At 42.2% G+C, this 26,846-nt stretch overlaps 1 protein-coding gene and 1 long non-coding RNA gene across 5 annotated transcripts in view; one reads left to right on the top strand and one right to left on the bottom strand.

The window, feature by feature from the left end:
- Positions 1-508: 508 nt before the first annotated feature.
- LOC122466816 lies at positions 509-14,522 on the bottom strand. The gene is made up of 4 exons (XR_006292668.1): positions 14,449-14,522; positions 11,260-11,383; positions 2,943-3,081; positions 509-1,237 (listed from the first exon to the last, which is right to left on the bottom strand). It is a non-coding gene; the product is annotated as an uncharacterized LOC122466816 (long non-coding RNA).
- FAM13B (family with sequence similarity 13 member B) overlaps positions 14,371-26,846 on the top strand; it is a 76,614-nt gene continuing 64,138 nt past the window's right edge. The window contains exon 1 of one of the 4 annotated variants that reach the window (XM_037906147.2): positions 14,371-14,733. The gene's annotated coding sequence lies outside the window, so the exon portion shown is untranslated. The remainder of the gene's footprint in view (positions 14,734-26,846) is intronic. The other 3 variants (XM_037906148.2, XM_037906145.2, XM_037906146.2) reach the window with 3 other exon arrangements.

The raw sequence follows: 26,846 nt of genomic DNA on the forward strand, positions 1-26,846 counted from the left end.
CTCTGTATTGTAAGACAGAGAGCATCATACTCCCCTTAGACAGTGCATTGGTTGGTTTTCAGTGCATTGGTTGGTTTTCTGCTGTCACTGGAAATAATCTGTGACATGGCTCTAATGGATACTTATTGGCAAAGAATATAATTCATGGAGCTGACTTATTTTAGAGGCACTGAAATGAAATAGTAGCGTTGTAGTTAAATATAATGGGCCAAACACCCCCCACTCAGTAACTTTATCCAGGCTTTCCAAATATTGGGCAGATTGTATGCTGTTGTTGAATGGGTATATATTTCAAGTAACTGCAAAGAAGTCACAGCACCAGTGTAAATGAGACCAGAACTTGGCCCAGTATCCACTTCAGTAACCCATCTATGGGCCAATGGGTATGCTTGTTCTCAGTGATGCAGCGAGTGGTATAGCAACAATGCAGAATTAGAGAAGAACAATTCCTCCCAAAATATCTTAGGTCAGACTAACCTTCCATTGAGGCAGCAAGATTTAACTTCTGTAGTTACTGCCCAGTGGCTTCCATGGGGAGGAGGAGAGGTGGGAGCGCTTGAGTGGGAAAAGAACAAGGCCTCCCAGCTCTTCCTCCAGGGGATCTCTGTGTAAAGGCAACACCACATCTGCAGAGTTGTCTGCATGGGAAGCTCCTAGGCACTGCTCCCTCCTCAACCAGGGGAGGAATGCAATCCCAGAAGGAGTTAAGCCACGTTGACTCCCTCCCTGAATTCCATGCTGCAGTACAAGGGATGGTACCATGGAGTGGTTCTCTTCAGTCCTGCCTCAAACCCTGCAGCGCCTAAGGGGTTTTGATGGGGATTAAACTGCCACATGGTTGGCATTCCTTCCCTTCTGCACAGGCAGGGGAAGAGCTGTGCAAGCAGGCACCACGATGGCGGAAATGCTGGGGAGGTTGGGGTTGGGGCTTGGTTTTGTGTCAGACTTCAGTATGCTGTGACTACAGCCTGCAGCTGTAGCTCTTCAGTAAGCTCTTCAGAGCACAGAGTGTCGTAGGTCTACACGGCATCTACCACCGTGTGGCTCCAACCTGGCTGAGGCCTGCAGATGCTAGTTTAAAGCAAATGATGAATAATACTCGGAAGGATTTCAGAGTTGTAAACCTATTGTGTTGGTAAGTTTCAAAGACCGGTATTTTCTCTTCGACACGGAAATGGACACTTTTTGCAAGTAAGAAGGCTCATACGGGACTTTGAGTCACAGTTCTTCTAGGACTCTGTAAAAGCAAGAGTTCATCGGTTTCAGAATATTTAATTAAAACTCCTCCTTCCCCCCCGCAGACCAAAAACCAAACATTTGTTTAAACAATTAAACAGGCGCCTAACAGTGAACTGAAAAAACAGAACGGGAGCAACCCCTCCCTGAATGAGAAGCCTGTCATCTTTTCAGTTTTACATTCAGGATGTGCTTACTTTGCTTTTCTGTTCAATAGCTGCCAGATTTGAGAACAAAACCAAGTGTCAATAAGGTACTGTTTTGATCAGATTGCAAAATGCAGATTTGTACAGACACTCGTCGAGAGGGGATATCTGTGCCTTTTCTTCTGATATGATGAAGTTGAGTCCTTTCCATTCCCATAGAGCTCATGTTATTTCTTTATACAGGCTTGTGGACCAGTATGCCTGTTGCTTTGAACAGGGGATCGCTGTGTCGGCTTGGAGGGGAATGAATCCTCTCATTAGGCAGGGGCAACCACTGTTATAGGAGGCCAGGCGCTGCCAACCTCTGCCATGCAGTTCTGCAGTCACAGACCCACTGGGCATTCCTCCCTACCCCTAAACCTCCTCCCCAGATCCCCCATACTGCCACAAAGCAGTGCCTCTGAGAATGGAGGGTGCGGTATACAAACCATCCTTCCTCTTGCAACTGAACCACAAGTGCAGTGGAGAGATGAGGCCAGGATTCCAGACAGTGCTTGGCTGGTGGGATTAACCCTGATGTGGTGGCTAGCACTACTGCGCCTGCCAGGGCCGGCTCTAGGGTTTTTTCCACCCCAAGCAAAAAAATTTTTGGCTGCCCATGCTTTTTGTGTGTGTGTGTGCCCTCCCGCCCCTTCCCCAAATCCTCAGCCCCGCCTCCTCCCCGGGCGTGCCCCATTCCCCCCCAATTGCTTCCTGCGGCTCCCCCCGGCCCTAGCTCACCTCTGTCCCGCCTGCTCCCCTGACCACGCCGCACCTCCGCTTCTCGCCCTTGCCTCTCAGGCAAGGGAGAGGCAGCACATTCAGGGAGCCGGCGGAGCGGAGGTGAGCGAGGGTGGGGGGGGAGCACAGGAAGTAACGGGGGGGGGTTAGAGGAACTGCTCCCCGTCCCAGCTCACCTCTGCTCCACCACCGCTGCCTTCCCCGAGTGCGCTGCCACTAGGCTTCTCCCTCCCTCCCTCCCAGGGTTGCTGCGCCAAACAGCTGTTTGGCGCGTGGCAAGCCTGGGAGGGAGAGGGGAGAAGTGTCGCGGCGGCAGCGCGCTCAGGGGAGCAGGCGGAGCGGAGGCGAGCTGGGGTGGCGGGGGCACATTTCTAGGGGCGGCATGGCCGGCACCGGAATGCCGCCCCTAGAAATGTGCTGCCCCAAACACCTGCTTGTTTTGCTGGTGCCTAGAGCCGGCCCTGGCGCCAGCACGTCAGGAGGTCCCTGTCTCAAGCCAGGACTTGGCTGTATATCCAGGCAGAAGGCTTTTGGTGGTAGGGGAAGTGCTGCCATTCAGATGATCTGTTAAAAGGAAGTCTGGCTCCACCATAGCGTCTCTGGATGCTGTTAGGTGGAGGCCAGGACACTTCCTGCAAAAGACGAGACCTGGGTTACTTTTCTGCCCAGCCATCCTCCTCTAAAGAGAACCACTCACCAAGGTGCTCCTGGAGCACACCATGGCTGTCACTGTAACAGTTCAAAGATATATACAAACCACGTTTACAAGCAACTACGTACATGCAGGGAGAGGGCTCGCTGAATTCTGCTCTGTGGGGTGGGCAAAAAAGCCACACAGGGCACTGCTGCTGAGCTAAAGAAGAGTCCTGCTTAGCTGAGGGTGGAGGTAGGTCTCCCCTGCAATCTAGGCTTCTCCCATCTACAGCAAGAGAGAGAATTACACTTGAGCAAGTCTGACACATAGTAACCAGGAGAGGGCAAAGAATGTTTCCCTTCCCTTCTCTTCAATAAGGGCAGGAACAGTCTCACAGTGAGGAGACCGACATGTAAGTGCAGACAAAACATAAAATCAGTTAATGACTTGTGTAGTCAGAGGGCCAACTTAATCCCTGGTGTAACTCCCCTCGAGTTATACCAGAAAGGGATTTGGGCCATTAATCCCCTAATTAGTATTCATTTGGTATATTAAGTGGAATACACCGTCTGCTGGTTGCCTTGTGTCCAATCAACCTCAGATGTACTCACTCTCTTTGCATTTCACTTTCTGCAAAATCTGGTTTGTCAGACATGATGGGTTCTGACAAAGGAAGGAAAAACATGTCCACAGCTTTGTTAGCTGGTGCAATATCAGCCACTGTAAAACATTTTCTGCTTTAAAAATGTAAATAATTTAAAGCTGACTTTTAAAATCAATCTAATGTGAGTCGTTCTGGGATAAGTCTCCCAAGAGTTCAATTTTTCAAAACAAGCAGCTGAAGAAAGTTATAGCTGTCTCTGAATCAGTGTGTAAAGAAAGTATTAAAAAAATGAAAATTTAAGAATATCTTTATATTTAATGAAAGACCATGCATTAATTTACAATAATCACCCTTCTCACTTAGCACAAACCAATATTTTCTAGAATATCTGCTACCAGTAAACCAACAGTGAAGCCACAAATCCAATAGGAGCAAATAATTTGAAATAAGATTTCTTACTGACTGGAATTAAAAAAAACAAAAAAGAATTCTACTTCCCTGAAGCCTATTTTAAATATATACATGCACTTCTGGCTTAGCTGGTGTGAACAGTTGTGCTTAACAATAGGAGGACTGGTTCACAGAATCCTTTGATAGCTCCTGCACTCAATATTCAAGTTGCATGCTCAATGTTTTTGATTAGATTTTCCTTTAAAAAAACATCCAGCAAATATACCTGTATTAAACACTTTCACTGTCAACACTCTCCTGTGCTAACTGCTGTTTTTTCGAATAGAAATTTAGGATAAAAGTCATCCTGTATGTAATTTCACTGACTTCAATAGAGCTTCCATCGTGGATGGATTTGTCTCAGAGATTGCAGATAAAATTGTCTTATCCCTTCCTTAAAACTGTCTGCTTTTAATGCAATCTGCATTGAAGCAACAAAAGTAAATATTCACAGGCACAACAAATGAAAAGCTACTAAAGCCACATGCTGTTATGGTTTTGCTACTCTCTCCTCAGCTGCTTCATGACTGAGCCAGTATGGGTTTAAGAAGGTCATGCTAATCCCTCCTCTCCCTCCCATCTCTATTAATATTGATTAGTTTGCTGCTAGGCCAGCTCAGCCCTTGTGCAAACCACTGACAGTTGCTGCAAAACAGAGATGAGGAACATTAAGGAAAAAATCAACCTGCACAAAAATGAGATTAAATTCTGATTTTTAAGCTACCCGAGCACAGATACATAAAGCTAAAGTTTTCTCCCCATCTTTCACTTGTTTTATGAGGCCCGGGTCATGAGTTATCCTATAATTTAGCATTCACCGTTATAAGGGTATGTACCATAGTATAGTATTTAAGTCCCAATTCAGCAGAACACCTGAGCATATTCTTAAACCCCATTTAAGTCAATGGAACTTAAACACATGCTTAAATGCTTTGCTGAATTGGGGATATGGGAAACAATTTAGGTCCAAATCCAGAGACCAGCAATGGCCTGACTAGGGCTGCTAGGAATATGTGTTGGAGAGGAGGGACAAAGAATCTCTCTCCCAGTCATGGAGGGGCTACAAAGCTACATGGAGGCTACTTCAACCTAATCTCTAAAGAGACGCCCCACAATCCCTTGAAGGAGAACAGGAGACTTGCCTATGAGTGGACCCTAACTCAGCTGGTGCAAGAAGCTTGCATAGCCTTCCCTCTGCTTCCCCTCTCATGCAACTGAATCCCACTGGTTCTGCTGCCAGAGGAACTCCCTAGCTTCAGAGATAAACTAATATTGTGTAGACTATCATGTCTCTGAACTACTGGAATTTCCCCCCCACCCCAGAACCTTTAAGAGTGGTTGGTAACTCCTTAGGGTACTTTACAATAAAATGCATTTCAGGGCTGAGCATAGGGTAGCTGAATGGGAACACGCAGCATGTGGAACGTAGCTCGGCCCAAGCATTACAGCAGTGTTTGCTAATGCCATTGCACTCGATTCATCAGCATCTCTGTGACAATAAATCCTCCTGTCAAGGCGGTTTAGCTGCACCCCTGGACATACTGTACAATATTATCTGCATAATCCATTTTGCTGTTCAATCTGGCTGCTACTCAATCCCGTTATTTTAAAGTTATTGATTGAAAAAAAGAAAGCTGTTTGGAGCCTGATGCAAAGCCCATTTAAGTCAACGTGGAGTCTTTCCATTGGTTTCAATAGCCTTTGGCTCGGGCCCTGGATGAGTCTGGAGACTGACGTTAATGCAAATTCCCTTTGTGCACTGAGGAAAATTAATTAATGTGTATTTATAAAGAATGTGCCCGAACCTTTTGGCCAAGATGCACCGACATTAAAATCATGAACATAATATACCAAATAAACTCATGAGTGCCCCTCTTTTATCTATTGGGATCAGTATTACAGCTCTCCAACCTACTTCCACCCTCTTTAATGCATCCTCATCTCCCCACTCCTCAGGAACCAGCTAAGCCTTGAGGTCTGACCTGGCAATTAGCAGACTGAGATGGGGGCTTTGTATTTGCATCATCTGGCTTTTACATGTTGAACCAAACCTAAGAGCAACAGTTGTCATTTCCACCCCCACCTTCCCTCCAAAAATACAGGTATTCATCATTGGGGTTGACAATGTATCTTTTTATCAGGTGGGAATGAACAGGCAGATGGCTGCTGGAATCTTCACTATTAATGGTAACTAAGAGTTGGCATTTGAACAACCTGACTGTCCCTTTAAAGGGACACATCAACTTTGTCTTATTATGCAGGGAGTCAGACTAGATAATCATAATGGTCCTTTCTGACATTAAAATCTATGAATCACACTTAAATATGTTACCTTCTATTGTTTCAAGTAGCAGTTACAATTGTTACAATTCAAAGAAATGAGGGGGAAACACTTTGGTTTTTCAGATTGTTGGGGTTCTGCATCTGACATGACTTTGGTCCCAGAGTTTTCAGACAGGCTCAGCACCCTGGAGAGATGCCAGACTTTCCAAAGAGGGGTGACGCATTTTTCGAAACTGCTGAACTCCCAGAAGCTCACATGCAGAGCAATGGGTTAGGTGTGAAAATGGGAGCTTTTTGACAATCTGGCCCCCTGTTGTAGGCACTGAGGTCTTCTGAAAATCTGACTGAGCACTTTGGAGAATCTGGCCTCCTGCGTACAGTCAGTTTCACTGTTTCTCCTGCATAGTCAGTCAACCCCCAGTCCCACCCATGCTATTTGTATAGATCTTTCACAGAGCAAAAAGGAGAGAGTTGTTTTGTTTGTGTCACTGTAAAATCACAAATTGGTATGAGAATTTTGGGGTAGGTCTAGTATTAAAAATAGGTTCAGGTACACTTTTTTGAGGGGGAGCTGACTGGATTTCAAATTGATGGTGTCCCTTTGGTTGTAGCAGGACTAGCTAGAAGTATTATGTAATTATGAGAAGAAACATGCCTCCTGTGAATTCAAATCATCAGCCACCTGCAGGGGTAACACCTTTGCTACTGCATATTGCCTCTGCTAAGTTTCCACAGTTTGTTAGGACATTACTCGCTATGGTGAAACAAATGTACTGGACTCAAACATCACTTTCATGTTTCTGGATGCTGTACACAGTACAATGCCACTTATTTTCACACAGAAATCTTTGTGTACAGTCTGTCAGAAAACATCTGAGGGAAGGGCAGACCAGAGTGCACTTCATAGAGTTGGGTACAGTCAGGGGTTATATTAGGGAAGGTGAATGGTGAAACTTGCAATTCCAGTGGAGTTGGTCGTATTTGCTAATATGATCAACAGTTAAATAGTTAATGATACTGCTATGAGAAATCATCAATAGGTTTCAGAGGCAATATTTTAAATGAAACAGAGGCAGAGAATTACCAGCTCTCAAAGCTATTGTTATACAAGTGAAATGTAGCAATCTCTGGGGTGTGGAATGTAAACTGACCAACGCACAGAACGCCGCAACAACCAGGGACAGGAGAAATTTTGCCAAGTCCAACAGAGCAAATCCTTCCTCTTATTTAAAACAAACACATGCACCAAACCATGGGAACTTTACTGGCCACAAAAACTTGCTTATGGCCTTATTTATAAGGTTTTGAGTGGGGGTGGGGGGAACCACCTCCTATACAGCAAAAACTGCATTTTACTTAATTTACCACAGAAGGATGAAAGTCTGAGTCAGCCCTTCCTAGGTTCCAGTGCTTCATAGCTCTCATGATACTCACAGCACTAAGCCATCACTTCCTGCACAAGGCTACTTAGAAGGACTATCAGGATGCAGTAATAGGGAAAAGGAAAGGTTTAAAGAGGGATCAAGTGAATAGGAAAGTTTAAGGGGGGATTGATGAGGCAGGCAGTCTCTTTGCTCCTGGGCTTGTTTCCTGGGCTGCAGTGATTTGGAATGGGTGAACTCAGTCACTGTCAGAGACACCCTCTACTGACTCCTTTGGCCAGTTGGGTTGTTGCATTCAGAGGTCCTGGAAGATGCTATGTTCAGCCCTCTTCATCGCATCAGACGTGAGGTCTGGAGGACCCAAGTTTCAGTATAACAGAGATGGACAGTTTCTCTTTGGATAATGGATGCAGAGGAGGTTGATATGATTATGGAAATTGGATTGCTAGCCTTTCTGTGTGGAGACAAAAGGGGACAAGGTACCCTAATGAATGCAGCACTTTAGAGGAATAGATGTAGTGGCAGATCAAAGTCTGTAACTGAGCCAATAAACTGACAACTGATTTTATGATGTTAGTGCTGTCTCAAAATAACACACCCACTCAACTAGGAAAGTGATTTTATTTTCATAAATGTTATGCTATTTTTGGTGCTCAAAGTAGATTAATTTTGAGATTATAGAAGAAACATACCCTTTTATTTTCAAGACCAGAAACGCTGGGCCTGATCCTATGGAGTGCTCAGTACTCCAGTTCTCATTGGCTTCAATGCAAGTGAGGGTGATCAGCACCTGCCAGGGTTGCTCTGTCCCTGGCATGATTGAAAAAGAAAATAGAACAGAGCTTCACTGAAAGGATTTTCTTAGATCACGTTGTGCCTTTTGTTCCGTCTTGCTGCCAGTAAAAATATCCATGTTTGGGAACAGAGACAGGTTCCCAGGCTGAGACAAAGAATTCTGGGTGTGCAGCTGAGGCAACAATCCCCCTCTCTGGTAGGAGGCTGGTCACGATGCAGTACTGCTATGTCTAGATCACCTGACACTGACACTGGAAGGCAAGTATATGCTCTTATTGTTTCCTTGACTAAACTGTTAAGCCTTGTCTATCATCTCCACTGGTGCTAATAAACTGGGCCCTAGTGTAGACAGCCCTACTGCTCTAGCTGTTGCTTTTAGCTCCATGACAGTTAGACATGCTCTGAGCTTCTTTACTAGTGTAAACGGTCTGCAAATATCTTCTGAACCCAGGGCTGTCTATACCTGGACTCCCACTGTTGCTATACTGCAGTGCAATGAACTGTGATTAGCATGGATAATATGTACTTAACCTATGCACTGGGATGTTGTGGGGCTTAGTTTGTTAGTAAAGGCCAAACTTTCCAAAAGTGGACATTGATTTTGGGTGCTCAAACTGTGATGCCTTAGGCAAGATTTTTGGAAATGCTGAGCACCCACACCTCTAAATGAAGACTATAGGAGCTGCAGCACTTCTGAAAATTAGGCCCAAGGCATCCCAAGCTGGGCACCCAAAAAAGAGAAACCGGGCACTCCTAACTCTAATGAAGTACCTCCGACAGAAACATCTGTAGATGGACAAAGTTCAAAAATGGCAAATATTTTACTAATAGAGATTGTCCTTCCCAAATCTGAACAGCTGGCAGATATGCTATGGATATTATAACATATCTTGTTTGTTACTATGTCTCCGATTTCTGCGGTCCTTCAGTACACTAATGACTTGGTATGAAGACAAAGAATGAGCAGTGCTATTGAATAAACTGTACATGATTGGATATTAATGTAGAACTGATTAAAATGCCAAAGTATCCTATCTTAGTTTCCACAAGGTTTTGTATTATACTGGGCATATCCCCAAATAATCTCTTTCAGTTATTCCAAATCCCTAGTGAGGAACTGGATGGGGATATTTCTGGGAGACTATACTTATCTGAGTCTGGAAAGCTAAAGTTTTCAGAGAGTGCATCAGAGCGAGTTTATGGTGAAAGCCATATTAGGTTGGAGCACTGAAATCAGTGGAGGCAAAATGGCCCCCAATTCTGCTGTTTACTCTGTGTAAAACATGAGTAACTCCTCCTGAAATCAATGGAATTGCTCCAGGGTAAGATTAGAATCCGACCTACTGAGACACTTTGTGGATGCCTAGCTCTGGAAGCGCTGCAGGCTTCTTGGGCTGAGCAGTTGTAGAGGATGCCATAAGTCTCCAAACATGAAAACTGGTCTTAGCCCTAAATACTGGCAAGTCTTCTTAGATCCTCCATGCTATTTAACTCTGCTCAGAAAAGACCTATTCTACATAATGGTTATAATGCTGGTGGCACCTTCTCTACACCAATTCTCTCTCCATTGCTACCACTGGTAGAGCTGAACCAGTAGCAGTAGCAGTGGAATAGTTTAAGAAAAATGCTAGTGTAGACATAATGAGACAGGACATAGGTTTAAATATGGAATAAACTACACACTTTTCATGATCTTTTGTCTCCTGACCTGAGAAGTTGACATGGAACCCCATGACTATGTAGCTGATCATCTGTTTACAAATACTCAGAAGAAATAAGGGTGTATTCATTAGTAATTCAATTTTTGTTCATTTTTGTATTTTTTCCCCTTCATAAATATGGATGTGGAGCAGCTCTGTAATTTATTAATACTGCAATTTGACCTATTATTGGGATGGTTACTGTATGAAAATATTGATTTAGTATAAGAGGGGACTGTCAGAAGAAACATGCAGGAAGGTTAAGAATGATTCAAGATAGCCACCCTTCTGTTTACATTTCTGGGGTGGTAAGGGACAATGCCTGAACTACTAGTTCTGAAGATTTTATCGCCTCTCCGGCCAAAGCTCAGGAATGGAGAAGAATGAATGAACTCTGGTGTTTAAAGGGATACAATCTCTTCTCTGGAGGGGGTTGGTAGCTTGGGGGAACCAGACTGAGGCACGGGCACATGCTGAGAGTGTTTTAAGAAATTAGGCCTTCCTAGGTTACCATCAGGGATGGGGAGCCTTTTAGGTAAGACAGACATGCATGTAGGCAGTTGGTCATAAAATCCTTTTTTTCTCAAATTCTTTGTTCCTACTGTGAAATAAACAATACTTTTTGTTTAATGAGGACTGTCTGATCACTGTAGCCCACTGGTCACAGACGCCCAAAGGGAAGAACCACAGGTACTCCAACTCAGTTGGACCTGCAGGGCAAGAACTGTAGACACAGAGAGTACTGTAGCCCAAGGCCTAGTGGGAGAATTTCAGGTCTAACATCTGAGGAGGTGCACTCAGAGAGGCCAGAAAGGATACTGAGCTGCAGCTAGCCCTGCGACTGTGACACCTACTGCTTTACTATTGGCACTGCTGTGTGATATTTTCAATACCTGTATGGTTGAGACTGCAGACACAGTTTAGTTGTCATTTTGCCTCTTTGAACAATCTCATTCTTCTCCCCTGTATGTTCTCACTGATTTTCAACAAGATTACGAAGCACCAGAAGTCCCTCTTTCCCTTCAAAACTTTTGAAAATAGGGAGTTAGGACAGAAAAAGAGCATACTGGTGAACAAATGAGACTAAGAGCAGCAGCCTAGGACTGCATATATTTTTCCCCTACAGAGAATGCTGAAGATATCTGAAAGGAGGTAGGAGAAACTGGCACAAAAAGGTGCACTCAGAACCAGTTTAGAGTAGGAATATACTGTTTCAGTTCCAAAACAGTGAAGCCAGTGCTGTTCCTACCTGTCTGACGGGAGGAGCCTCCACTATCTCCCTCACCACCTGTTCGGTGTCAGATTTCCTTTGGTTTTACTGCTGTCAGTTGGCCAATCTAGCTGCAGAAGAGTCAGTTGGAGTCCATTCTCTCCTGTGCATCATCAACAAAACAGCCAGCTAAGTTCTGATTCCAATATCTTTATTGCTGCTTATGAGGTTGTACAAATCAGAAAGAGTACAGCTTGAATTTCATACACCAGGGTGAGCTCAGTGCTATACAGTGAGAAATCTTAGTAACTGTTAAAGTGGGAAAATCTGCTGTGGAAGCCAATTGACAGTGAATAAACATACACCCCCACTAAGAGGTCATTTTCCCCTGACCATAACCATGTTAAAAACAGAACTAATAATATCATTATACTACTTTTGGAGAGAGACAGACCATTAAAAATGGGAAAATTTCATAAGAAAATTTGACTTTTTCTGTCAAATTCTGAATTCAAAACATTGACCAGGTTTACAAAAATACATACAGTATGTTTAAAATTAATATTCCTCTTAAAAGATCCCCAAACAGTGGAAAGTATGGAATATGCAAAGTATCAGAGGGGTAGCTGTGTTAGTCTGTATCCACAAAAACAACGAGGACAACTTTGCATCTGATGAAGAGGAGAGTTTTACCCACAAAAGCTTATGCCCAAATAAAACTGTTAGTCTTTAAGGTGCCACCGGACTCCTCAATGGAATATGCAGTTAATCTCACCCGAACAACCTTAATTCTGCTCTGTACTGCTAACTTGCTATCCTTTCATATCATCTTTGTAAGATGTTGTCCTTTTCGAACAAGGACTTTTCTGAATGGATTTTTGAGTAAATTTTAACTTCCTTAACTTTAATAAATCTACAGCACATGGTTACAGCCAATTTACATTTGGAAAAGCCGCTGTACTTTTACAGTTTCTGTGTTGAGAGTAACTATTTATTTCAAAGGATGGGGGTGTGAGTTTTGTTTTTCATGTCTCCAGTGTGGTCCTCTGTCAGCACACTAATCTCTACAAGCCCTCACTTTAAAGGACCTTTGAGATTTGGGTTTAGGAAATTTTAATTCCTAGATATGCTAGCTTTTGGTTCAAATAACATTCTTGTAATCTGGTGACATGCATACTTTTCAAGAATAACTGTTCTCAATAATTGATTCAGAAAATAGTAAAATATGCAGTTTTTCTGTACACTACAGATCAAAAAGGGCAGAAATCCTATGACAGTAAATATAAATAATTTATATATTTAATGAAGGCTTGGGCCTCAATTCTGTGGGTGGAGCTTTGAACCTGCATGGAGCCCAACTGAGGTTATTGGATGTCACAATCACTGTATGGTTAACAAAAAGGTGTTCTAGAAAGATGCATTCTTACTTCATGGGGTCATTGCTTAAATTATCCCAAGTTTCAATCTCAAGGGATAACACTACCTCTACACTTCATTCTGAAAGTAGTGACGTGGGGCCATGTTATAGTTATTTGAGTAATCCTAACTGTGCAGTGCCATGCTTTTCTTGTGCTCTGTCTAGACTGGGAAAATTTACCAAAAAATAAAAACAAAAAAACCCAATCCCCCTGATTCTACTGACTTAGTGAGAATGGATTTGTTAATTTTCCTTGTATAGACACAGCCTTAACATGTGTGTTCAGGAATCCTACTTTGATTTCAAGGCATTGCAGAGTTTTGGTAGTTTACCTAAAGAGTGAGGTTCTTTCAAATCATTTCTTAAAAGATTACAGTTGAGTCTGCTCAATCTGAACAGGTGCTCAGATCCCTATTAGCAACGTGTTTGGCCCTGTATTACACACGATGAGAGCCACAAACATGTTTCTCTCTGACTTTCCATGCCATGCACATCAGGTAAATTCCTTCCCTGGGGCATTCCTTACATTTCAAAAATATTTGGAAGTCACTCTGTGCCTGGGAAGTATTTAGAAAGAAACAGAGCTGTCTGCCTGGGGACTTTACTGGGGTGTCAGAGGCAGACAGAGAACGGCTTGATAATCACTGCTGAAGCACCACAGCACATTTTCTACCGTTCTCCTTGCTCCCCCTGTGTCTATTATCTATTCCTTTTCTCCCCATCTCACTCCGAGTCTCCCTTCCCCTCAGTCCTAGTCCTAGCCCCAGCTCCCCCCATCGTCCATCCACTTTCCCTCACCTCCCCCTCCTCTCTACCCTCAGCTCCCTCTTCCCCGCCATCCTAGCCTCAGCTCCCTCCATCGTCCACCCCCACTTTCCCCCAGTTCCTCCTCCTCTCTACCCTCCCCTCCCTCTTCCCCTCCACCTAGCCTCAGCTCCCCCCATCGTCCACCTGCTTTTCCCCACCTCCCCCTCCTCTTTACCCTCCCCTCCCTCTTCCCCTCAGTCCTAGTCCCAGCTCCCTCCATCGTCCACCCCCACTTTCCCCCAGCTCCCCCTCCTCTCTACCCTCACCTCCCTCTTCCCCTCAGTCCTAGCCCCAGCTCCCTCCATCGTCCACCCCCACTTTCCCCCAGCTCCCCCTGCTCTCTACCCTCCCCTCCCTCTTCCCCTCCCCCCAGCCTCAGCTCCCCCCATCGTCCACCCGCTTTTCCCCACCTCCCCCTCCTCTCTACCCTCAGCTCCCTCTTCCCCTCCGTCCTAGCCCCAGCTCCCCCCATCGTCCACCCCCACTTTCCCCCAGTTCCTCCTCCTCTCTACCCTCCCCTCCCTCTTCCCTTCCACCTAGCCTCAGCTCCCCCCATCGTCCACCCGCTTTCCCCCACCTCCCCCTCCTCTTTACCCTCCCCTCCCTCTTCCCCTCAGTCCTAGCCCCAGCTCCCTCCATCGTCCACCCCCACTTTCCCGCAGCTCCCCCTCCTCTCTACCCTCCCCTTCCTCTTCCCCTCCGTCCTAGCCCCAGCTCCCCCCATCGTCCACCCCCACTTTCCCCCACCTCTCTACTCTCAGCTCCCTCTTAGCCCCGGCTCCCTCCTGATTTCCCCCGCTCATCCCCCTTCCTCTCTACTCCCCGTTTCCCCGCCTTTCCCTCAGCTCTCCCTCTCCGCCCCCTGCTCCCCCACGGCGCCCCGCCCACTCTCTGCTCTGTTCCCACTCCCCTGCCTTCCACCTCCCGCCTCTTGGTTCCCTTCTCAGCCCCCCTCCCGCTGCACGTGACCCCGGGGGCGGGGGCGCGCGCGCGCGCTGCTGCACCTGTCAGTCAGCGCGTCACTTCCGCCAGTCGCTGCTGCCGCCGCCGCTGCTAATCCGTTGGGGACCCTACTAGCCCAGGAGCTCCAGCTACGGAGGGGCCCGCGGGTCAGATTGTGTCGGGGCCGGGCTGCTGCTTCGTGCTCGGCAGCAGCTGCAGCTGTGGAAGGAGGAAAAGCCGAGGAAAGCGGCGGGGCCCACACCGGCCCCCGGGGTAGAAAGAGGCGGAGGAACCTGCTGCTGCTGCTGCTGAAAACGGCGGGGAGGGAAAGTCATCACCTGGCAACGGTGAGGGGACTGGCACCGCGCATGCGCCACGGACAGGGTCTGAGGGGGGGGGCTGTGGGGGAGTCAGATTGGGGTGGGGGAGAGAAGTGGGGGGAGGGGTAGAATCGAGTTCTGTTTGGAACCTGCCCGAGGAGCTGCTCGGGGCCACGGCCTGTTATAACATCGACCACATTTGCGGGGGGGGGGTTTGAAAAGCAGCTTCTTTACCCATTGGCCCTTGTGGTGGGAAGTTCTGCTGGGCTTCAGGCCCGTTCTGGAAGCAGCCCGTTGGGGACATGTAACTTCCGTCTTTCTCACTGCTCTTTATTCTCAGCCAAGGTTACAGAAGTGCGGGGTGGCGCCTAGGACTGTTTGAGGCTTGGCCTCTGGGAGAAGAAAGAGGATTTAAGTTGTGTTCCTGGAGTTGGATGTGTGAACCTGCTGTTTGTTCTGCTTTGGGACTTCTCTTTCCCTAGTCACAGGGTACGGCCTTCATACTTCGAGCCAGCGGAGGCTTCTTGCCTTCTTCGCCATGACAGCCTTCTGAGCTTGATGCCTCCATCCCACAACAGATCAGCCTTATGCCCCTGTGAAGGAACTTAGGTTGCATTTGAGTTCAAAACTAGGCAAATTAGGGACTTACACTGATGAAGTTGGTACTGGATAGATTTGGGCTCTATGGCTGTAGTGCCTGAGTCTTCTATGGGCTCTGAGGCCTCATCAGCACTGAGAATATTGTTTTGGAGATTTGTCTTTTAGTCTGATGCTAAATTCAGCTTCGAAGGAACATGTCAGTGTGGGTCCTTTATTGGTACTGAGAGCTCCCTAGGGAGTTAAACTTATTACTAAGGCCTGGTTAAAAATTAGATTAACCTATCTGTGTTGCTTAGGCCTGTAAAGAAGTTTCTCACCCTGACCGCTGTAGTTAGGTTGATTTAACTCTCGGTGCAGGTGCGGCTAAGTCAATGGAAGAATTCATCTATAGACCTAGCTACTGCCTCTTGGAGAGATTAACTACACTGATGGAAAAACCCCTCCTGTCAATGTAGGAAGCATCTACGCTATGATAGCATCACAGCTGCAGCACTGTAGCTGATTCACTGTAGTATCTGTGGTGTAGATGTGCCCCAAGTAGGCGCATCGTGGCACCAAAGTGCTGTGTTCCTTTTGAAATGAGTTGATATTCGTGGCCCCTCAATGCTAGCATGTTCCTCTATGATAGGGAAGTCAGCGCTGCAACATAAAGCTGTTGGTGCAAGGTCATCTTTATTGCAGTTTCCTCAGCCTCTGGGGGAAAAGCATGTTGTTTTGAAAATATTTTGATGCTGCTGGTAAGCACAAGGGAAAGAGAGTGAAGTGGCTGGAAATTAAATATACTACAATAAATGATCGAGGTTTGTTTAGTACTACTGTTCCTTGACTACGTTTCAGCCCCTTCTGTGTATGGAAAGTGAAACTGAACTTATTAAAGCTAGCTGTTAAGTTTTACTTTATATTTCTGAGAAGTACTCAAGGATGGAACATATGACAAAAAAATGAAGGGCATCCAGACACTGGTAAACTTTAAACAGGATGATTTTTAGAGCAATTAAGGTGCAGTAGCACCTCTGTAGGAAAGGTAGGAAGGTGAGGATTCATAGATATTTAGGTCAGAAGGGACCATTATGATCATCTAGTCTGACCTCCTGGCACAACACAGGCCACAGAATTTCACCCACCACTCCTACAAAAAAACCCTCACACCTATATCTGTGCTATTGAAGTCCTCAAATCGTAGTTTAAAGACTTCAAGGAGCAGAGAATCCTCCAGCAAGTATAGCAGACCCCTACAGCAAATTTTCCATGAAAGGTAGGCATATGTGCCAATACTCAGAAAGAAAGCAAATAGCTTTTTGTCATTTGGAATATGGGGAATTCTTGTCTATTTAGCTACTTAATATTTTTTAGTCTGGTTGTCTTTAGATACCCAGTAATTACTGTTCTTACTTTTGGTTGCACATCAATATTTTTGATAATACCAAGATTCTCATGCTGACTGTGAATGACAGATGAGACATTCTGGTCCCCCTGCTTGTATCTTTACTAAGATTTTGGTGGATTTCAATAAGTATATTTAACAAATCCTCAGACACCCTAATTTAAGGATGCATTGTTTCTTGTTAGGCCAAGTCCCTTTCTGATATCAAGCAGGAAGATTTACTTCTCCATTCATTAATATTTTGAAAAAGAGAAGTAGCAAAGCTCTGGCGTATGAAAGTATCTTCCCTAACCATCTCTGGAAAGTTTGCTTAGTCTTTATAGGAATAGCAATAAATGGAGCATGGCCTGAATAGTTTTCTGGTGTCTGGCAGGGGAGATAATTTTAAAATAAACTAAAACGCAGGGTCTGAAGCCCTCTGGATTTTGTACCTACCAATCTTGTCAAGTCTTTCCAAAACAAAAGGCATTAGCCAACGTCTTGGATTTTTTAAAGACATCTGAAGACTTCCGTTAAGATGTTTTGGTGATATTGAATCCCTAATCTGCTTAAACAAGTTTTATTTAGAATAATGCTGAAAATTGTGATGTGTACCTTTTGGAAATGCATAGTTCTGAGAGGAAGGTCAGTGGCATGATGCCCAGGAGCACTGAGATAACTTGTGCTGGCTTGCCTGCTTATAAGCACTAATGGTGCAACTGATATGTGGTGTTTTCCAGGATCTTACACTATTCACTGTACATCAGAAATAGGAGAAGACAGATATTTGAAATATGGCTTATTAAAGAACCTTAAGTTATTGGAGAATTCTGCAGCAGATTTTAGTGAATTCTGTGACAACCATTTCAGCAGAGAATATACAGTGTAAACCACTCTCTAGTTTTACACTGTAATAGTCATTGTTAAATGAAAAAAATCTAGGATTCATCCTGACTTAAAAATGTCATTTACATAAGTATTTTTGTCCCCTCAATACTCTGGGCTGTGCAACAATGATAGAAACAGAAATGTAAAAAAACCCTACATTTCACAGTGGAAGTACTGAAAAGATAAGAAGCTATCCATCCTGCCAAAAACAGAAATTTGACATTTAAGTGGGGATTCTTCATGTCTTTAACATGAGTGCAAGCTGTACTAGTCAGGCAAAAAGTGATTTGTATTCTTTCATAATATCTGTTTTAAGTAAATGACTTCCCTGAAAATCTAAGCTTCACACCCCTCTTTTAAGGCAATCTAGGAAAAAATAATGAAAATTCATTAGAACAGACAGAAAATCTGTTCCTCCACTCTTGACACGATTGCAAGAATAGAAGTAACACATACTATAGTCTCATGAAATAAAGTTTTACATATCCTGGACAAGTGAATGAGTGGAGTTTGTGTTTCTTATAGAAAACAAAGTGGAAGAAGTATGCCTTGTACTTGGAACAGAAGGTGGGAAAGCTTGATGATCCTTAGTTCCTTTGACAGGTTTCAGAGTAGCAGCTGTGTTAGTCTGTATTCGCAAAAAGAAAAGGAGTGCTTGTGGCACCTTAGAGACTAACAAATTTATTTGAGCATAAGCTTTCTTGAAGTGAGCTGTAGCTCACGAAAGCTTATGCTCAAATAAATTTGTTAGTCTCTGAGGTGCCACAAGTACTTCTTTTCTTTTTAGTTCCTTTGGGTGTTCATCCTCTTTGAATACACAACCTTTTGAAGATGTGCTACCTTTGGGTCACAAGCCTCCTCCTGAGGCTCATTGAAAGGGCAGCGCAAACTCCCATGCTGTGGGTGGATAGAATATTTCAAAATTGGAGGTGTTAAAGGAGCGTGAGTCTGGTAATCCTTTTTCTGAAAAAGAAGTTGTGGATGTGAAGAAGAGAGATCTGTATGGAATGACAAACTGCTTAAATTCTACACATAACACCAAATAACCTTTGCTGCTGGCCAAACACCTGGCTAAAAGAAATAATTAGTAACTCACTATTGGAGGGTGAGAGAAATTATTTTTTGCAAGGCTGCTAAATGTTTAGATTGTGAGGAAGGAAAGTGATGTTAACTTTGAAAGAATGGGTGTACCGTTTTAGAGCCAGTTATGTTTTTGCTGGCTACTCTAGGGATGGATGCTGTTCTTTAGAAACTTTTTTTATTTAATGCTTATGCAAGCCTTCTGAACAGTTGATATTCCCCTCTACTCACATGCCTTTTTTTTTTCTTTTTTTTTTTTTTTTTTGAGGAATGTGAAGGGATATGGTGGGGGTTGGTTTTTTTTTGTATGCCGTTCCAATAGTGATCTGCTGAATAATCTGTTTTTGTAATTTTTCATGCTGAAGTTGGATTCCAACCTAGAATCTAAGTATTATTTCACTTTGTGAGAAGCTAGCTAACTTTTTGCAACCCCTCTTTGTGCCTATTTCTCACTGAACATGTCTTTCTGCACATTTCAAAACATTTTCTTTAAAAAGAATGGTATAGTATATTCCTTGGTAGAATTAGGGATTAGTTTTGATTTCTGGAATATATTCTTGGTCTGTTGTTGGTAATTGAATCTGAGTTGACCAGACTTTCACAATGCTCTGAGAATACATACAGATCAAATCACAGATTTATTTTTCAGTGCAACTTCTATTATATATTTTCTTCGGACTGTAGTTAGAATATAGTTTCTACAATACTGTATGTCAGTTTCATAAAGAGATAAATGCATTAGAAACGGTACAATGAGTACATCTTTTATTTTCAGTATGTGGGTGGAGCAGTGTAATGTTAGAAATGTACAATATGTTGTAGCTGTATCTAGGTCTGCTTTCTGGCTGTAGCCAAATAAGGAGTGTTATTGTGATATGGCAGTTAATAGCTATTCTCTTTTTAATTTATGATCCCTCACCTGTGTATGCATAAAGTGTTCTAATATCTTATTTAGGTATTCTGGGTATTTGTCTTAAGTACAGTATATGTTTTAGAAGGGAGAAAAATTGAATTTAAACTATAATTATTGCATCACATTTAAATTCTTGTCACTACAGTAAAGTTTATGGCCCTGCTCCTGAAAACTATACATGGGCAGGTGGCCTAGTCAGAGCCCCATTTAATTCTATTAAATATAAGACTGTGTTGGTCAGGTTAATTACTTGCAAACAGCAATTGTAAAGATTTTAACAGTGATCATTCTATCCTGCAAGCTTCTCTGCTCATACAGACTCCCTTTCCATTCCACCTTTCCCTGCAAGTGTTTTAATTAAAACTTTGCTGCATATGTGTTTGATTACATAATATAATACTTGGACAATATTAAGGAGACAAAATAAAGCTAAACGTATTGTGATTAGAGTGGCAGCTGGTTTGTTTCTCCTTCTGCCCCACCGTCTATACTGTATCTGCTTTTTTTTCTTGCTTGGGTGTAGGACTTTACATTTCATGAGTATCCAGTCTGTCATTGCCTGAGACCATCACTGGTCTAATCTTTCCAGGTCACTTTTAGTTTGATTGTGTCATCCTGTGTATTTTTTACCCTTTCAGTTTTAGTGGTGTTTGTAAATTTGTTTGTGGTTGAAGTTGCATTAAGAAACACTGAACCACAAGGCTCATTGGCAGTTGTTCGTTACTTTGCAGCAGCTCAAATAGACATAGCTGTGGAATGGAATTCTGTATGAACAGTGCATGCATGCGTGTTCAAAACTTTCTGGGACTGAAGGACCACCTTTTTGTTTCATATGGTCATCACCATAATAGAGGCAGTCTGCCTATCATAAGTGGACCAAGCACCACATTTTGTGAAGCATTGAGTTCACATGTGTTTTTGTTCAGCTGTCTGAGAGGGGGAGAAATAGAGACAAATCTCTAAAATGGGATAATATTTATAATTATAGGTGCATTATGTACTTAAATTATTTGCCTTTTTTGGGCGGGGGGAAAGCCATGTGAAATAGCTTGACTTCTGAACAGGAATCAGTCTGTAGCAGTAACAATAATTGTTAAATAGTCTTGTTTACAGAATGTGAACCTCTTGAATTGCATAGCTCTACTGATATTTTCTTCCTGTTAATATATTAGTTACTCAATTTTGCTTATTTTTATAATGCCATTACATTTATTAGCTCTGTATTATCTGATGGGTGGTGGTAAGTACAGGTGCTTGTTTTAAGGAGTGCTGTTTTTCATTATTGTAGGGCAAGTAAGACCAACATAATTAGCTCCTACACAAGATACAAAAGGCTTTTTATTTATTAACTAGTGGCTGTTAGGAATGAGATGTGATCTTTGCTAGCAGGAAGTTTCTTTATATTTCTGCACATGAGCACTGGCAGCAGCTGAGGGAGAGAATCTGGCAGTGTTTAGTGGTGTGTGTAAAGCAGCAAGCAAGAAACCTCTACTTTTGTTTTCTGGTATATGTGGTGGTTTAATTCATTTTTATTGATAAAATAAAATTACATAATCTTGTTTTTAAGTTGCTGAGATATGCTGTTAAAATTCCTCTGGATTTGAGCTAGTAAGTGAATAAAATTATGTCTTTAATATATTAGTGAGCATATTTTCACAGAGTGATTGATATATATATATATATATATTTTTAGCGGTGCTTGGACTAGTCTTTAACAGACGAACAGATTGCAGTGTTTCATCAGTGTATTCTTTCTAAAATGATTGTAAAATTGCAATCTAGTGCTTACATTTAAATCAAATTTGTTGGTATTGGTTTTGTTTTTTACTAAGTTTACAAATAGAATATACAACCGTACAATAAGTATTTGAGATAAGACTTGTACATTTTTCTAAATTTTTAGTGTAATTATTGTAAGCAGTAATGTACCTTTGTTGATAGCCACTAGAGATTGTGGCAGTGTTGATTAAGACCTGTTTTTGTTTGATTTGTGAAGAAAATGTAATACGGATTCATCCTCTTAAAATCAAATGACTGTAGACTAAATTGTAAAGAGGAGAAAATACATACAGAAACACTCACCATCATTAAATAGTCTGTTTTTGTTACAAATTATTTCCAAACAAGTATTACATAATACTTTTATTAATATGTGGTTTAAAAAACTATGATCGGTTGTTTGTGGTTGCGATACAATTTCTTCCCTATACTGACATAAGTGCCAAATTGTCTTCTAATTGCAAGTTTTAAGAGTCACTATGGGAATGCTATTTTTATTTCTGACAAGTACATCATTCTAACACAAAATATTCTGTGCTTATATTTGTTTTGTTATAATACTAGAAGGCTTAAGTACTTTCTGAGGCTGTGTGGTTATGCAGGAAAAACTCATGGCAGGGTAATCTGGTGTTTGGGGTCATTCAGTAGAGATCTAGTCTTGTGTATATATTGATACTAAGTTTATAATGAAAGAATAATCAGTGTGGCTATTTCTAGTTCTTTTGATGCTGTGCAAAATTGCTGAGGCTTGTTTCCTTACAGCCAGTGTATTCCTGTTAACTAGTTAAATAAGGAACATGTGAGTTTAATAATCATCAGGTTAGGGACAGAGCGAGAAATGAAATGTTAGTATCTATTTGATAAGGCAGTCATTTCTGAGGAAGCTGTAAAAATCGTCTTACGAACCCTCACATTAGACTTTGTACCACTGCTTGTCTCAGATCATCACAAATTTAATAAATCAGGTTTTACGTAGACCAAACTGTTAGATCTACAACTATAATTGAACACAAGCCTTTAATTGGAGACCTGTTAACTCAATTTTACACTGGTATCTACTGGTGATATGTCATAAGCTGCAAATAGGAAATAGTTATAATATACTATGCACTCTTATATAGCGCTTTTCATCTTTAGGTCTCAAAATGCTTTAAAAAGATCAGTAAGTAACATAACTTATTATTCAGTTCTCAAACACAAAATCAACTCTAAAATGTTCTTACCTTTTCATGCACACTAAAGTTCATTTAAAAAGTATTATTTCATTAGTGGGTGTGGAATACTTGTAATTCTGTTGCCAAGATAAGCAAATGCCATTAAGATTACAAAAAGCAAGGCCTGTAATGCTGTTTCCCTAGCAGACGTTGTGAAGTATTCACTCACCATAAAAGGAATATAACATACAAATAGATAAAAGTCATAAAGATCAAAGTGCAGAATGATACATGCTATTTCATCCTAATGTGTAGCTGATATGATATTGTAGCTGATATATTTAATGTGACTTACTGTTTTTCATCTCTCTAATATTGTAATATTCTATAATACTCGGTCATGTCAGGATGAGTCTTTCTATTTTATATGATTAACTGAAACTTTAGCATTTTTGGGTGATTTATATAAAATGTATCCTCACAATATAGAAAGTATTCCAGATTTGGAGAAAACCCCACTTTTTTTTCCCACTAAAACACACCCTAACGTGTTTTTAGTGTGTCATGCTGAAGTATTTGCATTTACCCTTTTTGAAGAGGACGTAATTCCATTTAAATTCTGATATGTGGGATGAGGTGAAAATTTCAGGGTACTGTCGGTTCCTAATCCGCAGTGGCACTCTTGCTAGTGACAGTGCGACGTTTGCACAAAAATCAAGGGTGGAATTTGTTTGGTTTAGTTTACTGATTTGTTCAGTATCTTGTCATGTTTGGCATCCCTTAGCGGGAAATGTGTTTCATCTTTAAGATCACAGCTATTTTTTCCCCTTCATCTTTATCTTCCCCCCTCGATTCAACTCCTAATTTCTCCCTTCCCCATCTGGACTGTGAAAATGCTTGGGAATTAAATAATACAGGCATTTAAAGCATCATTTGTAGGCTTTGGGGTCAACACCCTGGTATGATCAATGGAGGAGCAAGGGAGTTAACACTTATGGGTGGTTGTTTCAGGTTGTCCACATAGTCAAGAAGACAATATTGCATCATCTTATTCTGGTGGTTCCCAAAAGTTATTGCTTCATGTACCATCTTCTTAAAAAAATGTTTGAAGGTATGACGAGCAAACTTCTTCTTTTAGTGCACATTTACTTTGGGTCTTCATAGGCTTCTTCTATGTATTTCCAGACTTCAGGCTTATTTAGGTATTTATTTTACTATAAAATGTTTGATTATAAAGTCCTTTTTTTAAACATCTCAGGTTTTTAGACAGTGCATCAAAAAGAGACACAAGGAAGCAGACATTATTTGTCTTTTGTAGTATTCAAATTACAAGAAACAAATGTCATAGATAACATCTTGATATATCTTGGTATATAGCGGAACTGCATTTGTAGCTTGACTTTTTAACTTGGTTAATTTTTAAATTTGAAGTTCCTCCTCCTTCTTATCTAGATTATTGTTGAACATGAACCAAAGTTCACTTTGCTTCCTGTTTTAGAAAATTGAAATAAAGAAAAATACAAAACATTTTGAGTGGGGGGGGGGGGGGGGGGGCTGGGGAAGTGCCATTAATGGTAGGGTGGGGGTGTGTGTGTAAAAGGGCCAGTGGGCCTTTGGGGGAGTGGGGACTCTGCTGAAAGTGGGGGACTTTACTTAGGCATCAGGCAGCTTCCACTCCAGGAGGCCTCTTGCTGCCCATCAGCTCCTGTCCTGGATGTCTGAACTGCTAGGCAAACTACACAGGGGCTCCTCCTCCTGGGAAGAGACTCAAATTGCAGCCAGCCAGCTCCTCTCCTGCTTGAAGAACCAGGTGTGTCTCCTTAGTTCTATAGCGAAGTTTTTATTCACTGTGACTCCCCGACCCAACTTCACTGTGGAGATAAGAGGGAATTCCCCATGCATACCCCCCCCACCCATCTCCTAGCCCTGCAGAGGCAGGCTGCAGCCTCTGTAGGGCAGGGAGTGCAGAGGGAGCTCCTGCTCTGCAGCAGCTTCCTGTGTGTGGGAGCCCTTAGATCTCGGGGCTGCCTGCAACCAGACTTTTTCAGCCACTCTGAACTGGGCTTGCATCCGTTGGTTGTTTCCGATGGTGTGGTATGGAACTTTGGGAATTCACCTCAATATCTTGAACTATGCAGCTTGATGGAAAGTGAAGGCTAGGCCTAGCAGAAAGCCTGCCATCTGTGTGCCTCTTGAGAGTACAGCACCCATCTGCGCTGCCACAGTGGACAACACGCTGCAAGTGTTGTTCATTATGGCCTAAAGTGGCCAGGAGAGAGTGCATTTTGCTTCGTAGGCATTTTCTGGCATGTTGCAGTGCATGCGACATCTGTTTGTTTGAAATGGAAAGGGTGTTTTTTTTTGTTTTGTTTTGTTAAGAGCTTTTAGCATAGCACTTGCAACAAGCTCACATCACTGGTGGTACATGTAGTCCGTTTTGGGAACCTTGGTTTATTCTCTGTTCGCTTTGGAAAGTTTTTTCTTCACAATCATGAAGGCTAGATTTTTATTTATTTTTTTATGAAAGCTTAGTTTCTGAAGAGCCTGAATATCATGTGGACTACATAAATATATCAGGTTTCAGAGTAGCAGCCGTGTTAGTCTGTATCTGGAAAAAGAAAAGGAGGACTTGTGGCACCTTAGAGACTAACAAATTTATCAGTTGGGCCAGATGAGGTTTGAGATATGGGCATATTGTCTCATTGTACTCCACTGTCTGTCCATCTGTTGTCTCTCGTCTTACATTTTAAGCTCTTTGGGGCAGGATGTCTGTTTTCTGTGTTTGTACATCACCTAGTATATTGAGGTTCTGGTGTGAGGCTCCCAGGTGCTATGAAAGTAGACATACATGATTCATGAAGTTAACATACTTGAAAATTTAACACTGAAACACTCTATTCTAAAAAAAACTTTGACAGGAAAATGAGGAGAACATCAAGATAATTTCTAATTACTTAATCTTATTCATAATAAGAATCTTGAAGCCTGCAAGCGAAGAGGAATGAGTGCAGTCATTGGTGATTGAAAAAGAGAAGGCAGTGGCTGCGGTTGTAAGTTGATGGACTTGATTTGCTAGAATCTCCTGGAATGTGGGCAGAGAAAATGATAGTATGGTTCTCTATAAAGCTAGATATCTCATAATAATTTTTACACTTCTTTGTCAAAAGCACTAGATGATGGTTCACGATTGTACCTTAAGTAAATTTGGAGGCTATTGATCAATATTGCAAACAGGTAACTAGCATTTAATTAACCAACGTTGGTGTTGCAGTCTGAATTTTTATGGATTTATCCAATACAACATGCTTGGTAGGAAAGTGAGATAAGTTGTCTTTGCCAGTTTTGTAATCGTCATTGGAACATAACCCTGGTAATGGATGTTCCTCTCCTAGGCCTTCAGCAACTCTTTATCAGCTTCATTCAGGAGCAACCTCTCTTTGTCTTGGCCACCTAAAAAATGACAAATAAAATTGTGATTAGAACATAAAAGTAAAGGTTTGAACACGAGAAAAATGTAGCCTTGGTTTATACTTACATCACTTTCAGTGTTGCACAAAATTGGCAATATAAAGAGATGATTGAAGCTTTGTCCTGGATATATTTTTCCAGGCAGGCTTAAACTTGCATGATTACCATTAGATGCTGCAAGTGATAAAATAGAGGAAAAGGAAGAACCTATAAGAATCAGCATTGATAGTTCAAAGATGGCTGGCTGAACAGGAGAACTGGCTAGATCATTCCTAAAGGTATTCATCCATACAGGAGAAAATGCATTCTCACTTTAACATTACTGATTTTACACCTGAAAAGGAATACTGCAGAATACTTTGTCTAAGCTGCTGAGGTTGTCTAAGAATTCAGAGGGAACTATGACCAGGAGGACTGTCGTTTGCTCAGACAGCAAAAAATGGAATGCAAAAGTTGACAGATTCTCAGATGCAGTCATCTGAAACTCCTGATTCTTCATTTCATTTCTTATTTTTTTGAGAAAGAAATGCCACCTAACTCAGCTTTAAAGTATGCTGAAATTTCAAAACTGCTTCCATAACTATCCTCACCCTCTTGGTTGGTTGATTGAAAAAGGAATGATAGTCCATATTCCCAATTACACTTGGTAGAACTCAGGTGATAGTGTCTTTATATCTGTATGTTTGCATCCATCTACCATGTCTGTTGAAATTTACATGGAGAAGGAACACTGATCAAAACATACATTTTACACAACAAAGGGATTTTACAAACAGCCAAATTTACAAAAGTAATCAAGAGTTTTTGTAAGGATTTGATATATTACAGGTAGATGACACTACTGTAACTGTCTTGGTGGAAATCTGGTTTGAGCTAATTAATCACTAAGAACTGC

The sequence above is a fragment of the Chelonia mydas genome, chromosome 8, assembly GCF_015237465.2.
Source record: "Chelonia mydas isolate rCheMyd1 chromosome 8, rCheMyd1.pri.v2, whole genome shotgun sequence".
Classification (NCBI taxonomy): domain Eukaryota; kingdom Metazoa; phylum Chordata; order Testudines; family Cheloniidae; genus Chelonia; species Chelonia mydas.